Here is a 13,938-nt window from a genome sequence, read left to right on the forward strand (position 1 = left end):
ATTGATCGCCGAGGATCACATAGATTTTGAGCAGTATATATGGATGGATGCATGCCTCTCCTAGCCATATTTTCACTGTCTCTGTATACTATAGCTGCGGCTTTCTTGTATACTCTTTTATGCTATATTTCATGCTCGCTCCTGTGTTTTGGGGCAGCAAACTGTGGTTTGCTGTTTCAAGAGAGGGGTATGTCACGGGGGCGTGAAATTCTAAGTACTTTAATGTACTACAAGACCGTGACAACTTTGGTTTTAAAAGTCCAAGCGTGGGCTTAATAATGTGTAATTAAACGCGGCATGGTGCCTAGCACATAAGCGTAATTAATCCCTAGGCCCAAAGGCATTCCAAGGAATTAAAAGAGTGGTAGTTGGGAAATGATGACGTGGCATTTTTAATGGGTCCCCTAGAGGGCCATGTACCTTCAGTGGCCCCCCTAGAGTTCCAGGTGGCTCTAATGCCTTCTACATGCTCCTTTGCCATTCCTGGACCTTCCTGGGCCTTCTAAACTTCACATGTGTGGTTTTCTCTCTCATCTTCTTCCTTTGTTGAGATTTTGGACTGGTTTTTCAGCCTCCTTCAGCTGAATTCCATTTTTCTTCATAACTCCTTACCCGTTTGGATTCCTTGACTTCCGTTTGGCCCGATGGCTTCCCCTCTGCCTCCCCTTCGTAGTGATATGCTTTTCCCTCCGTGCGTTTGGTAGAACGGGCAGAGCTGAGCACTTCTTTTGCTGGACGAATTTGCAAAAGTGGCTTTTTCTAGACCTTTTTGCTTCTACCGCCTCCTGGGCCTCTCCTCTTGCAAAGCTACAGCTTTCTGTTGAATTTCGAGTGGTTCGACGCGCTGGTTGACTGGTTTTTCTCAGTTTTGGAGGACTTTCCGGCGATGAAACTTCTCCAAAACCTTCTCAATGCATTCCTCTCTGAAGCACGCTTCTTTTGAGCCCAAGAACTCCCACTTCTTCGCGACAGAAGTGCTTCTTTTCGCATTTTTCAGTGGAATTCTTGCTGGTCGGCTCTTGTAAATGCTCTTTCTTCATGCCTTTGCACTCCTCTTTGGTTGAGAATGCAATTGGGCATTGGCTACTATGTCCTCTTGGCGATTGAGGACTTGGTTCGAGTCTTCAGGGCTTGGTGAGTTGTGATTTTGCTATTGCAATTTCTTTTGGCCATAAGCTATTGGTTGGCCTCGTGTGCCGCCTCTTTCTTGGCTCACAGGTGCCCAGGCAGTGCTACATGAGTCATTCCTTGGTTGGGTACTTTGCTGATTTTATTTTGGAGCTTTGAAAAGCTTTGTGAATGCCATCTGGAAACCACTCAAAGAGAGTGCAGCTGGGGTGCAGTGTGATTGCATCTGGACAGCCAATGGAATTGCACTCGGAAAAGAGAATGCCTTTGGGTTGAGCCTATGGGTTAAGTGCACTTATGTGATGGTGTTATATGCTTGAAAGCCTTGCGAAGGCTTAGTGAATTGGGGCTGCGTGCTCAGTTGCAGGGAAGGTCTCCCAGATGCAACTTGTAATCATTTCACTGTGAAATATAAAGAAATACCGAAAGGGGCGCCACGGTGTTTGGGGCCAATCGGGTGCACTTGTCTATGTCTGTTGAGCAGGGGCATTCTAGCCTCCATCCCTTTTTCAACGGTTTTGTTTGTGAACAAATGGGTAAATGCCAAATGGTGATCATGCAATGGTTAATGGTTGTGATATATGCTTTGTGAGCTGTAAATAAGTGCTGAAGTGATTAAAGGTTTAGTTCCACTGCCCTCTGAGTGATTAGAGGCCGGTTTCAGAGAGGTTCACATTTTGTGGCTCCACATTAATAGAGCAATCCATGGTTACAAAAAAGGTGAACAAAAGCCAAACTGATTTTTGGATTCTTGGACCATAGTTTAACATCACAATCAATGTTGTGGCTCCACGTTAATAGAGCAATCCATGGTGAATATAAGCCAAACTGATTTTGGATTCTTGGACCAGAGTTGAACATCACGATCAAGGTAAGAATGGGAGCAAATCCCTAATTACCTTGGTCATTTTGTATAGCGAATTTGCTAAACATATGTCCCACAAACTAGGTCTATGTTGTTATCTATCGGTCTCATTTTTGAGTATTTGTGCATTGTTCTTCCTTCATGCTTTACACTTGGCAAGCTATGTTTTAAGGAATAGAAAGGAGTATCTAGGTATGTAGAAGTCAAGAAAGTTCTCTTTTTTCAAAATAGAATATTGTTTAGGAGTTCAAAATATCTTATCAGAATGGAAAGGGAAGATTTTGAAGAAAGTTGCTTTGAAACTAGAAGAAGTCCCTCAATCTACCATAGGATTAGAGGTTGATATATATGATAAATGTGAACAACCTGAATATAGTGGTTTACACATTGACTCAAACATTTTTGATTTGGCAGAATATGGAGTCATTTCTTCCCAATTCCATAGATTTTACCGCCTTTGTATAACTAAGGAGTCTTTTATCACTCAATGTAGTAATTTGATCACTTTACTATTACACAAGAGGTATAATCCAAGGAAAATAATGAAAAGAGTACGCACAATCTTAAATATGAAGTCTTTTATCCATGGTGTATCGGCCTCAAGTATGTTTAGAATGATTGAACATAAGTTGAAAACAAAAAGCGGGGAGCTGAATAGCCCATTTTTCTTTTAGTTTCAAAACAGAGTTTGTTTGAGTATGCTTGTGCTTTCTAAGTTAGAAATGTATTTTTGACTCTTTGTAGGAAACAATACATAAGTGTAAAGGACCATTTAGATTTTTATGTTTTAAATAAAAGTGAGAGAGAGTGAGAGAGAGAGAGAGCGTGATATTCCAATTTTTTGGAAGATTTTGTTTCTTGACTTGCTTGTTTTATATTGCTCAGTCACTTGCTTCCTTTCTTCTTTATTTCTTGTTTTCTTTCTCTTTTGTTTATTTGACGTATTTTAGTAAGCACTGGGTTTGCCTAAGAGACTCCGTGGGTCTTTAGAAACCCACTATAGCTGCTTATGCTTGGGCACTGATGACAACATAAGTGTTGCTTGGCTTGCTAAGTATGTCTTCCTTTTGTTTTTCTTAAAAGTTTTTGTTTACCTCTTTTTTCTTCTCTTTCATATTCTCTTTTATTTTCTCTTTTCTTTTTTGTGTAGATTTTTTATCTTTAGAACAACAAAAAATCTAAATTTGTATGATTGGATTTATTCTAGTTTTACAAAGGTATATATATTTATTGGTATGATACGTTAGTTGCTTCTGAAAATTCAATCATATGCCCAATATCTAGAGGCTTTGTTGTGCCTCTATGCCAAGATTGCATGTGGCACCCTTAGGTCTATCAATTGGAAATCAAATCATATATAGAGTGTCCACGCCACCCAATTTGTTGCAAATTGAATCATATATGAAGATTTAAGATGTACCAAATTGTCCATACTCAACTGAATTCTCATGCATTACAATATCAATTGGGTGCTTGGGGTTTAGTCAAAGCCCCCTCTAAGGTGAGTCTAATTCAAAAATAGATTGTTTTTAAGAGGTAAATGTTTTATTTGAAAATTAAGATCATTTGGGCCATCAAAATCCTACAAGGCCACCTAATAGGCATCAAGAAGATGAAATGTTTGAAGGGTGATATTTATTTGCTAAAGACTTCAAACTAATCTCCTATACATTCATGGAGAAAGGCTTTTAGTGGATGTATAGTCCTCCACTCTATTTGTTGGCCCTCATTTCAGGGATTCCCTAGGTTCTGTGGAAATAGATAGGTTTGTAGCCAATTTTCTTCCATGATTAGTGCCACACGGATGGTTGTTTTTATGGTTGGTTTTTCAAGCATAATAGAGAGTTCCTTTCTTTGGGGGGAAAAAGACTTCGAAACAATATCAATTTCTCCTAGATGGTGCAGCTCGAAAGTATAGAAGGATGCTTTTGGTGAGCTTGCGATAGGTATTTTCATCGCTTGTCTTAAGAGTGCAATCTGGATGCATCTATTACCCCATCCTTTGGAAGACTTAGAATAATGGTGATTGCTAGAGGCACATCTTTTAAAGAATAGGATGAACAAAAAGGTGGAATGAAAGAATATGCTGGGGGTACATAGGTTGCCAAGATGAAAAATATGTAGTTGTGGAATGAAAGAATATGCTGGGGGTACATAGGTTGCCAAGATGAAAAATATGTAGTTTAAGGGTAAGAACCTTATAGGAATGTATAAAAGCATAGTGGATTTTCTTTGTTAAAACAAGATGCCAAGAGAAAATCACCTACAAAGAGCAAGGTGAAACTTTTAATTGAAGCAAGATAGGCAACATTGCAAAGGATTTTCATCGTAAGCCTAAGGGTTGGCAAACATGGGCACGAAACAATACCCTACATATATAATAGATGCATGGTATGCCTTTAATGGAGACATCTCATAATGATTGGTTTAAGATAGTTGAGCTAGTCAATGTGAATATATGAGAGAATCATCCAATTCCAATTAAGGGAAAATATTTCATATTTAGCTACCTAATGGATAAATCGAGTCCATATGTGATGCATTATATGTGACTAGTTTAGCCATGAATCTCTTCCACATGATCCAATGTATAGACCAAAAGATCATACTTTTATTTGTTGTGTATGAGTGAGGCTATTGCACTGTGCATGTCATGTGGCCACCATAAGGCTGCATGTCATGTGGCCACCATAAGGCAACTTTTGTATGTACATTGATATTGTAGGCCATGGGCGATACTTTTTGTTGTGAGAGGTCATAAATCCTTTTTTGGAAAATCAAGCCCAAGTGATTCATGAGGATTTAGGTAAGAAAATGCATGATGGGGAGAAGTCGGCCTCCTTGCAAAAGAAGAGTTTGTATTGGTATAATGCAAAATACATCACTCCAAGGACATCATCAAGTTATGGCTGTCTGCGAAAAATTGCACCACCACAACTTCAAGACATGGATTACAGCATGGTGGACTCAAGGACATTGTAATCATTCAAGGAAAAGATTGCAACGGATGTGGCCATGGCCATGAAATTCACATTTGGATCCAAATGGGCAAGGTTATCTTGGTTTATGCCTATGCACTTTTTTGCTTCTTGTTTTCAGAATATACATATGCATAAAGCAAAAACTATGTGGTTCTGCAAGCGTATATATGGAAATGCTCTTAAGGATTTACTTGGGAAACCAGGTTAGGTGAACAAAAGGGTGATGTGTTTTAATGTCACGCATGTAAGGACAATATGGTTATTAGATACCATATATCAAGCCAAATGTTGTATTTAGCTTTTTAGTATAGGCATTGGAAGAATACAAATGGCCGGTGGTTTCCCCTTGACTCTAATAATGAAACCTTTTTGCTTCTTGTTTTCAGAATATACATATGCATAGAGAAAAAACTATGTGGTTGTGCAAGCATGTAGATGAAAAGGCTTTGAAAGATTTACTTGGGATGAATTGGTGAACCCGATCAGGTGAACAAAAGGGTGATGTGTTTGAATGTCACGCATGTAAGGAACATATGGTTATTAGATATTTACCTTTTAAGTATAGGCGCTAGAAGAGAAAACAAATGGTTGCTAGTTTCCCCTTGACTCTAACAACGAAGACAATACAGGGGTAAGTTTATCTATTGAAGATGTCAAGAATGTGACTGTCAAATCGCAATGGACTTTAAGGATGTGTGAGAACACCTATATGTCATGGATGATGGCATGTGAGAGTCCTTCAACTTTACCTTAAATGGTGAAAAGATCAGCTAACGTGTAGAGAAGTGCATGCATAATGCCAATTTCATTCCTCTTGCAACTTTAAAGCACTCCCTCAGTTGCGCTATCTTCCATGGATTTAGCAAGAGCTGCATTCCATGATTTCATCTCGCGAACTGCATTTGTGGACTGCAAGGAACAACTTTTTTGTGTGTTTGATATGACCTTATATTTCCTAGGCACATATATGCAAGCTAAGGATGACTTGAAAGATATCATCAACTACATGCAAGATAATTCACTGTTTTTGCATTTCAACTCGATGACTCTTAGAAAATATGGGTTCTGATAGATTACATCAAGTATCCATTCCTGGACGAACCTAAGTTTGTGAAGCACTTGGCCCACTTTGTGATAATCTTACAGAGGAAGGATTTAGGATGCTAGAAGTAGATGACCTCCAAGAAGCAAGGATCACATGAAATATAGGCACTAAATTCCTTTCATGGGAGATGCCATTCATCTTTTTTCTCCAGGAAGGAAATTTAGAGGAAGAAGCCTCATTATCAAGCACCCCCTCTACCAGAACTGATAATATCCTTGCCCCTAGACTCTGACCTGTACATGGAAGAGAGTCTTGACCATGCAAGGGAGGAGATGGAAGCAACTGAAGCATTGGGCCTACTCTAAGAGGCCCCAACAAGTGTAGAGCAAGAATCTACATCAGAGACCTCTGATTCAACATTAGACTTATGGTCATTGTCCCCCCTCATCATTGATGGAGAAGAGTAAGTGTTCTTTCATGACATAGAGGTTCTTTTTGGACTACGAGAGCATGAGGAACTTGGAGTCCTATCTGGGTTCAATGTTGACACAAGTGTCAAAGATCCTGAGTTTTTCAATTATGAAGACGAGACAATGAAAGACTTTATGCTAATGGTGCTTGTTTTTAGAGGAATGCAAACATGTTGATATATGATGCACATCCTCTGATGCGGAAGCTTCCACTTCCAAGATAGAAAATGAGAAAGTTTTCACCTCTTAGATGGAATAATATACATAAGATGGATCCATCAACATTGCACGAGAGGAAGGAACAAAAACTGATGGCACTATAGTGGTATGTTCGAACAATGTTTGGTCTTTTGATGGTCTTTTGGTATAATTTGTTTTGTTGGTCATCTAATTCTTGTTGAATTGTTGTAGGAGGAATTTGAGGTCGATGAATTCTCATCTTGATGAGAGAATGTTCGTAGTGCATTTGGCCGAGGTCATTCTTTAGCCCATTACACCTCGGTGAAGTGGCACAACACCTCATGGTTTCCACATCAAATTTTCTCCTCCTAGGCCTACGGATTTGCTGAAATGCAAGGGATTGTCACATGCTATTGAGTATTCCAACATCACTCGACTGCCTGGCTATCGTCAATGCATTTGGATCGAATATTCAAGGCAAGGCATTAACGGCAATGGCTATGTTGCTGGCAACAAGAGAGGAGGATGTTAGTGCTATTACAAACAACTAGGTTTACAACTAGAAGTCCACTCGGGGATTCAAAGCCCCTTTCCTTAGTGTATTAAAACTAGCTAAGAAGAAAGATATCCTATGAGGCCTCTTGTAATACATTCTCAAATTTAAACATACATTCTCTTGTAATAAACATATATTTCAATGGACATGTGTCTTTAATGGGTACATGTCTTTCTTATTTATTTTAAGTCATTGCTTCTCTTGATGAATATGACATATTTATTCCATTGTATTTTTTTAAAGTCATTGATGTTACAGTTTAACATATTAGTTCCATCCTTCTAATTGTGTAAGACTGCTGCACTTCTAGCCAATTTTGGAAATTCTGATGATCATTCCTGTCAAATTCAGGTGGAATATCACCATGCCGTAGAAGGAAAAAGTGTTCGATATGTCACAAGGATCCCAAAACCCACCAGGAGCTAGTCCTTACAGAATGCCCAAATTCACTCTGTGGTGGATTTTGGGATTTCTGGGCTCCTTATGACATCCCATACACTTTTGCCTTGATTGGTATCATGAAATTCCACTTGGATGGGAGTGGATAGATCATGGGAACCGAGAGAGGGGGATTCCGTTTTTTTGTTTCACGGTTGGTAATGCCAGGAGATTTTAGGTGAGTAGTAGAGGTTGGATTCCCTCCAAAGCCCCCCATTGGGATAGCTTCTTCATCACCGCAGATTTGCGTAGGAATTTCTGGAGGAGGCTCTAGAAATCCCTCAGAAATAGAAAGATCACTCTTTTCTTTTGGCTTTCTATTCATGGAGGGATTGTAGTGAACCTGTGGAGATCACGATTTCGGGCTAATCCCACTTGCCCTCGCTGTCATTCTGCAGAGGAGTTAGTGTGACATTGCCTTTGGGACTGCAATCAAGCGAGAATTGTTTGGAAAGGAGTTGCTCGGATACTTAGCATTTTTCATACTTCCCCCTTTCTTCATGACTTGGGGCTTGGTCGCATGGTTATCCCTTACTGGGCCCTAGGTGTTTTATGAGGGTGAGCCTTCTTCTTGGGCACTCTCGATCCGTCGGCAGGTGATATAGCCCTGCTCTCTTCAAGATGTACCACATATTCCTTTTAGAGCTTCACATGTTTCAGTGGACACTTCTTGGGAGATTTTGGCTAGCATTTCCTCTTGGCACATTTGGAGAGCCAGATGCACAGAGGCCTTGGATGACACCCAAATACACCCATCATGGGTATTTGGAGTGACACGGTTCACACTTTGATAGCCATATGGGCTAGCATGCAGGGCCCTTCACGGGCATCCTCTTCTAGGAGGATTGTATTTCTTCGAGTTTGGAGGGGTTCCCCCTTTTTCTCAGAGGTTGCTACCGGATTGAGATGGCACTATCAGCCCCAATCCTTTCTTTTTGGCTCTTGAGCTTTTCATGCATTGCATGGTGTATCCCGTATTCCCGTATGGAGCTTGCTCTAACGTTTTCTTTAATACTTAATAGAAGTCTCTTTTTTGCAAAAAAAAAAATTTCACTTGGATTTGATAGGAATGATATTTCAATCATGAAATCACATATTCAACTCGTCATAATGTAATTAAATGATACATCAAACTGTGATGTGATAGAATATAGTAGGGGTAAGAGAGATTTTGTGAGCTAGAGGACTTTTGGGGGCTTGGTGTATTATTGGAATGGATACTACATGGAGGCTCGTGCCTGGGGTGCCAACTCCCTTTAGTAAGAATACCTGTGAAGTTTTTTGAGTATGAGATAAATTTAACAATATACCATGAGTAAAAGTTACTCAAGCTGTTCTACACTAAGAGAGCTTCAAATATGTCTCAACACCTCGAAATTTGGGTAACACAAAGAATTTACATGATTTTGAAAGGAGTTGGGTTTTTATATTTTAGTGTATTTTTTATTTTAACCCCCTAATCCAAAAGAATCCCCCCCCACCCCCCTTTGGGTCTCACATATTATGAACAATATGTACAAATCTTAAAATCTTTCATAGTTTTTGCAGTATAAACATTATGCTTTGTAGTAGGGAGGACTAGAGATTGTCGAAAATTTCCCTTGCATAGTTTATACATTTGTTGGAAACCCATGCATAGTATATATGGACCTTGTCCTTCCATACCCTCGAGTTTGGACGAGGGTAGCAACATAATACATATTGAGTTGGTGCCCTAGGGGCTTGTGGATATCTAAGGTCAAAGTATTTGTTGATGTGGATCCTTGGAATCCTATTGGATTTTCAACATGGGAGATCACATGTGTGTTTAAAGTGTGGGATTGGCTCATGGAACTCTAGAGAAGAACAAAACTACTATGTGGCTATATACCATGCATAAAAGTGGTTTGTGGTGAGAATTTTCCTATACCAATCAACTTAGATGGTGATTTGTACAAAACAATAGCAAGCGATGTTCAATGTCTCTTTTCCTAGGTCTCGCACCTATGTAGCCTCTTTAGATGAGAGTTGACCGTATTATGATATTCTTCTATCAAATAGGAATAGGAGAACAACTGCTCGTAGTCTAAGATACTTCTTGTGTCAAGTCTTTGTGATAAGGTTCTTGTAAGTCAAACATTCTTGATAGATTTAAGGCAATATGGTCTGTTACTTTTTTGTCATTTAGTTGAGCAATGTACTAGTTTGAAACTTTTGTGGTGTCACAATTTCCTTATAAGGTAAAGAGAGAGGAATTTGTATATATAGGGCCATTTGCAATTGTTATTTCCTGTAAAATGGTTCGGGTTATCTATCTGATATTCCATGCAATATCAAATGAAAATTTAATGCTCTTTAATACTTAATTTGGTATATAAGGACGTTGAGGTATTAAAGGGAAATTCTTTGAGTAGTCCTTGATTCTAAGACGAGGTTGGTAATTGAGAAGTATGAAAGCTAGTCACAAGGATATTTGAAACATTGATGAAGAGTCTTATAGGTCATAAGGAATGATTTTGGGAGCTAGTCTTTGAAAAGATATTGTCAGCGAGATCTTGAGTATTATTTGTTAGATATTGTTGTGAGGATTATAAAGATGTATGAGTTTTTCTTGTCAAGGGCCTTGGTCAAATTAGTTAAAGGCACCTTGTGGTTGGAGCCATGAATCCTTGGCAGAAGATAAGTTGGCTAAGACCTCCATTCTAAGGTTGAACCAGATAAATTTTGCTTCCTGGCATCTTTCTACTTGACTGTACTTCATGCAAAATACCCCATGGGGTGTGGTCTCTCGAACCACGAAGAAAACCACGACAAAGAAGCTAGTTTGGGAGCAAAAGAATGAGAGAGCAACAAGTATGTTGGGACGAGCGATTGGTGGAGACTTTTTTCATCACCTGAATGTGACAAATTTGGTGGGGCCGGCAATTGGGTAAGCTTGGAAGCCTTGTTTGGTGTGCTGGAATGAAATATTCTTAGAAAATCAGTATTGTTTGATGTTTGAAATCAATCATGGTAGAGATACATACCATTTTTTCAGATTTATTTGTTATTACTTAGAGTACTATTAATGGCTAAAAAGGTTGCTTAGTACTAAAAAATTCTGAATATATATATCTATTCCATACACCAAACACCAACATTGATGCTAATGTGACGCAGGTGTGATGCTTAATGGCTCTGGGGCAATAGTAAATGCCTTAGGCCTACGTGTTAAATCATATCTATCCCAAATATGCAACATGATCAAGTGGCATTAGCTAAATAGCAAGAGTGCAAAAATAAGGCAACAAGCAACTGATCTTATCTCTTGGATTATAGTTGTAATGAATTAGTGCTATGAGGAGGAACTTATGGGTCATCTTAGTGTGGTTTTATATGAATATTTGGGGGAGTACCCGAAAGTTCTTGGGTCCATATTGGGTGCATTAAAGGGCAGTGTAAATGTAATTGGTATGAAAAAAATGACTCCTCCCATCAAGGACCGGCTTTTGCATTTAACACAAATTTTAAAGAATAGACATGAGAAGTTCAAGAGAATTGCATTGATCTAGTGGGGAGAATTGCTAACAAAGGAGCTGAGTTTCTGCCATCCTGAAAGTGGATGAGAATATGATTTCAGCTCTTAGAAATGCTTGAAGATCACAAAAGAGGGATCACGAGGGCCCACTGTGAATACATTTGCATACATTGCTAAACTTATTGGTCCATAAGACGTCCTAGCTATTCTTCTTAACAATTCAAAAGTGCAAGAGTGTAAAAAATGAGTCTACACCACTTTGGCCATTGCTATTGTTGCTGAAACTGATTCCTCGTTCACTGTCTTGCCAGCTCTTATGAATAAATGCAAGGTTCCCGAGTGTTAAATTACACGGCGCAGCAGAACAAAAACTAAACAAAAAATAGAGAGTACACAGCAAATTGAAGATGAACAAAATTTTCCTTCAATACTAATGTAGTATAGATGATGGCTCCATCCACCCGTGTGCTCCCACAGTGGAGCTTAGATGGCGATCTAGACAGATACTAGGTGAAGAGCTACTATCTAGAACTCTATTGGAAGATCTGATCTGGTACAATAGACTGGGAAGGTGGCATTTTTTAAGCTATGAGGGTGGTAATCGGATCAATGTAGTCGATGGAGCCGACCAATCAACCTAGTTGGTGGAACCGACTAGTCATCCATGGAATATTCAAGGAATATTTCCTATACCATCGCCTCGAGGGCTCTCGCCCCCAAACCCCCACCAGGGGGGCCGTTGGCCCCCCTGGGACCCCCTAGCTGGGGGCCAGTTGGCCCCCAGACCCCAACGAGAGCAAGGGGCTCCACCCAATCACCTTTTTACCATCAATGGTCTCATTGATAGACATCATCTGACATGCAAGTCAGGATCCATCCAGTGTCCCGGGCTCACACATGGCTTCTTCTCATATGGGGGCCTTAAAACTTGAGGACCTTGGACCATTGGTGGTTACTAGGATGGAGGGGCATTGAGCATATCTAACACTGAGTTGAATGTTCAAAATGGGGTATTGAAATCTCTCTCATTTCAATTTGAGTATATTGGGGAGATGGGAAAAGATTATATCTATGCAGTTACTACACTTTTAACATATACAGTAGGCCCGAGTTGGCAATGTTTGTCTAAAGGTGATATACCCTAGTCTCTTGTAAGTCTTTGTTAAAACCTCAATAAATCCATTACATCACTTGGTTTGCTTAACGAATAATTTGGCTAGATGCTCACCATGGGTAGATGCAATATACTCAATCACGTGCCTTCATAATGGTACCTCACTGTAAATGCAACAACACTTTCTTTGACATTTGCTAAAGCTATTAAGAGAGACAATACTAATTCAAACCAAACAGTACTAGTAAGTCATAAACATTACTCGATTTCAAAAAGCAAACAATACTATTTAATACTTAAGAGTATAAGTAAGAACAAAAAATCCAAAATATGTAAACTAATTCCAAACAACAAACAATACTATTACACAGTACTAAGTGCTAAGTGCTAAATAATGAATGCTAAATAGTACTAAGTGCTAAGTACTATTAATACTGCTAAATAAGTACTAAATATTACTTTGTGCTTACGTGCTACTAATAGTGCTAAATAATGCTAAGTGCTCAATAGTGCTAAGTGCTAACTAGTACTAAATGCTAAATAGTAGTAAATGCTAAATAGTACTACACTGTGCTAAGTGCTAAATACTAGCTCCTAAATAGTACTAATTACTAATTGCTACTAATAGTGCTAAATACTACTAATACTTCTAAGTACTAAATATTACTTAGTACTAAGTGCTACTAATAGTCCTAAATGTAAGAAAATAATACAACGTCTATGCTCAATAGATAACAGGATCTCGTATGCAAGAGAGAAAAGCAGATAGTATGGAGAATAAAAAATTTGATTACTGTAAAACTGATACAATAGATGGCGCTGCCTCCCAGGATACAATAGATGGCGCTGCCTCCCAGCTGTGCGCTCCTATGAGAAGCTTCGATGGCATGCTGAAAATAGTAGAGGATGAAGGGTGGATGCTAAGGAATCAAGATTGCTATAGCCAATGATGATTATGGGCTTCACGGGCTTGCTCTTATATAGCCACTAGTCATAGTTGGTTAGACCCAATTGGGAGACTGACCCAGTCGGCCCAAAACGTCCAATTGGAGGTCACAGTCCCAAAATAGGCCACCGACCACACGTTAGAACTGTGGCACAGAATAGAGCAACTAACCTACAGACTACATTCCGACATCATCTAGGGCTCCAAACGGACCCCGTAACCCAAGAGTGGGCTGCCCTGAGAAATGCTCCATTTACCCTCAATGCAGTCAGTCATGGGATGCCTTCCTGCACTTGCATGTAGCCTAGTTAGCAGTGTGCCAACTCTATCTGCCGTCCAGCCATCAAGCCACACATGGCCCCCATTTGGTGTCCAAACCAAGACCTACCGGATAACCGAGCTACTCAAATGCCTTCTCCTCATATGGGGGGCTTACAAGTAGAGTTACCTGGTTCCCGTGTAGTTATACGAGAGTGGAGCATTGATATCTACCCCCCCCCCCTCAATGTCCACCCACAAGTGAACTACTTTTTCGGCCTAATGCCAAGTTGATGAAGATGCCTCTCCAGCAAGTCTCTTCCAAGAGCCTTCGTGAAGATGTCTGTAGCATTCTCTGTAGTCGAACAGTACACCAAGTTGACCTCTCCATCCATGATGAGCTCGCATACAAAGTGTTATTTAATCTCAATGTGTTTTGTGCGAGTGTGGAACACAGGGTT

The 13,938-nt window shown here is 39.6% G+C and overlaps 1 pseudogene; it reads left to right on the top strand.

Moving 5' to 3' along the window:
- Positions 1 to 11,103: 11,103 nt before the first annotated feature.
- Positions 11,104 to 12,304, top strand: LOC147904146 (uncharacterized; annotated as a pseudogene).
- The last annotated feature ends 1,634 nt before the right edge of the window (positions 12,305 to 13,938 follow it).

This window comes from Dipteris shenzhenensis, chromosome 3 (assembly GCF_047967505.1).
Source record: "Dipteris shenzhenensis isolate YYH24624 ecotype China chromosome 3, Dip_SZ_1.0, whole genome shotgun sequence".
Lineage (NCBI taxonomy): Eukaryota > Viridiplantae > Streptophyta > Polypodiopsida > Gleicheniales > Dipteridaceae > Dipteris > Dipteris shenzhenensis.